The sequence below is a fragment of the Wasmannia auropunctata genome, unplaced genomic scaffold (genome assembly GCF_000956235.1).
Source record: "Wasmannia auropunctata unplaced genomic scaffold, wasmannia.A_1.0 LD336078.1, whole genome shotgun sequence".
Classification (NCBI taxonomy): Eukaryota; Metazoa; Arthropoda; class Insecta; order Hymenoptera; family Formicidae; genus Wasmannia; species Wasmannia auropunctata.
Window position 1 is genome coordinate 1,709,346 of NW_012026812.1, and position 2,370 is coordinate 1,711,715.

The 2,370-nt window shown below is 41.5% G+C and overlaps 1 protein-coding gene across 1 annotated transcript in view; it reads right to left on the reverse strand.

Moving 5' to 3' along the window:
* The window catches only part of LOC105448775 (regucalcin-like), a 19,445-nt gene that overhangs the window by 11,262 nt on the left and 5,813 nt on the right, over positions 1-2,370 (reverse strand). The window lies entirely within an intron of this gene.

Sequence of the window (2,370 nt, forward strand, 5' to 3'; positions counted from 1 at the left end):
TTGCTCAACGTGTTCTCCGCGTATCGGCGGGAGTTTTCGAGCCTCTATCGAGGCGCGCTGGCTAGGATTAGTAGAATTCCGTGCCACCTCTTTGCTCAACGTGTTCTCCGCGTATCGACGAGAGTTTTCGAGCCTCTATCGAGGCGCGCTGGCTAGGATTAGTAGGATTCCGTGCCACCTCTTTGCTCAACGTGTTCTCCGCGTATCGGCGAGAGTTTTCGAGCCTCTATCGAGGCGCGCTGGCTAGGATTAATAGGATTCCGTGCCACCTCTTTGCTCAACGTGTTCTCCGCGTATCGGCGAGAGTTTTCGAGCTTCTGACGAGGCCCGCTGTCCAGGATTTCGTGCCTCTTCGCTCAGCAATTTTCCACCTTATCAACAAGCCTCTATCGATACGCGCGCTGGCTAGGATTCCGTGCCACCTCTTTGCTCAACATGTTTTTCGCGTATCGGCGGGAGTTTTCGAGCCTCTGACAAGGCACGCTGGCTGCTTAGCCTTCACGTGCTTACGTGACATGTCCGTGCTAATCGTGCATTTATATGCCACATTCTTTATCTATAATTTGTGAATGTAGTACAGACATGAATTGGAATGTCCTTTCATCAGCAACATTGCAAAATAAACGTGATCTATTTATTTACAATTTGTGCACGTAGCACAATTAGCACGGACCACGTCCACGCCGCGTTCTCGTGCTATGATTTGATCGACAATGTTATAAGATAGACGTGGTACGTAGTTTCTTTTTGAAAACGTGGACGTGGGGCGCTAGTGGCCGCTTCTCTCTGGCGGCATGGATCTATGATCGGCTGTCAAAACAAATTAAGTAACAAGTCGACATATTTATTATTTATGTGGTTATTTTCTTCGAGAGATGTTAGCTCGAGCCTTGGAACCGGAGTAATTGCGAGTTGCGAACTGAAGAGCCGAAAATCGAATTGCTGACATTGTGTGATGATGAATCGTCGCACTTAACGAACGACGGCGACTGCTCAGTGCCCGAGACGAGAGGAGCGAGCTGAATCAGCTGAAGCGAATAGGTTAGATTCACGCGCGCGGACGGGAATTACATCGTTTGCTTCGAATTACCAGCAATCATTCCGACGACGACGATGACGACGGCACTGAGCGGCAAAATACACGGCGACAGCTGTTTCATTAACGTGATAAAACTACACCGATAAATACTTGTTTTGATTTCCAGCCGAAAGGGGTTATGTATCGTAATGTAACACGCGTTCCAACCAAAGGATTATCGAGATACAATATGCAGCGTTACATTGCGAAGCCTTTTTCGGGACGACTTCATTGATCTGCAGAATGTCTCGCAGTAAAATTTCCAATTAAGATTCCTGAGCTTCTGTCCCAAATATAAAAATAAACTTAATAATTCTAATAGTTCTAATAATTTTTCCTGCTAACAAAATACCACAGATATGTCGTTTAATTGATCAATTAATCACTGATCAGGGCTAATCAGCTTGATCAGTTACTGTCCATTTGTATCAATAATATAGATTAACTTTTCTCAGTTTAATTTATACTTCTTATCTTTTTCTAATTCTTATAGCTCAAGAAAGAAAAATAAGTAAGTCGTCCTGCACGAGCATGGCATGGTACCACTGAAAGCGACTCCTAGACATTTCAACGATCGCCAATTGTCCATATACCCATAAGGAAACCCGCTAACGTTTCGAAAAAAAAAACACAAGATCAATAAGATGTCCCTAATACTGAAATGATAACATTCATCGATTAAGGCTGTAAGTACAATGGAAGAAAGAAATATTAGGAATAGGAATAAATATAAGAATTTTATTTTATCCGAAATATCGTGTACTGTGGAATACACGAATTCTGATGATTGAAATTCTTAAATTTATTCCTGTTAATAATATTTTCTTTATTGCTCACGCCTAAAGTGACGAACTCCACAAGTCTTTCAGCCACGTTGTAATGGAAATAGTTGCGATTATTTTGTAGTTTTTTCCCCAAGGAAACGTGCAATGTTATCTGCTTGATAATGCAAGTTGTTAACACCTTGTGCATGATAGTATTTCAAGGAGAAAAATAATAAAAAATAATACGCAGTTATTTTGCCGCAATAGCCACGTTATGCATTTTATATGCGTTTTGTACAAACTTACTTCGAGTAAAGTCAAATTAGAATACAGAAATCAATTGCGCGTAAATAGGAAATATTCCTGTTCGTAATATTTCCTTCATTGCTCACGCCTAAAGTGACGAACTTCACAAGTCTCTCAGCCACGTTGTAATGGAAATAATTGCGTCAGTTGCAATTATTTTGTAGTTTTTTCCCCAAGGAAACGTGCAATGTTATCTGCTTGATAATGCAAGTTGTTAACACC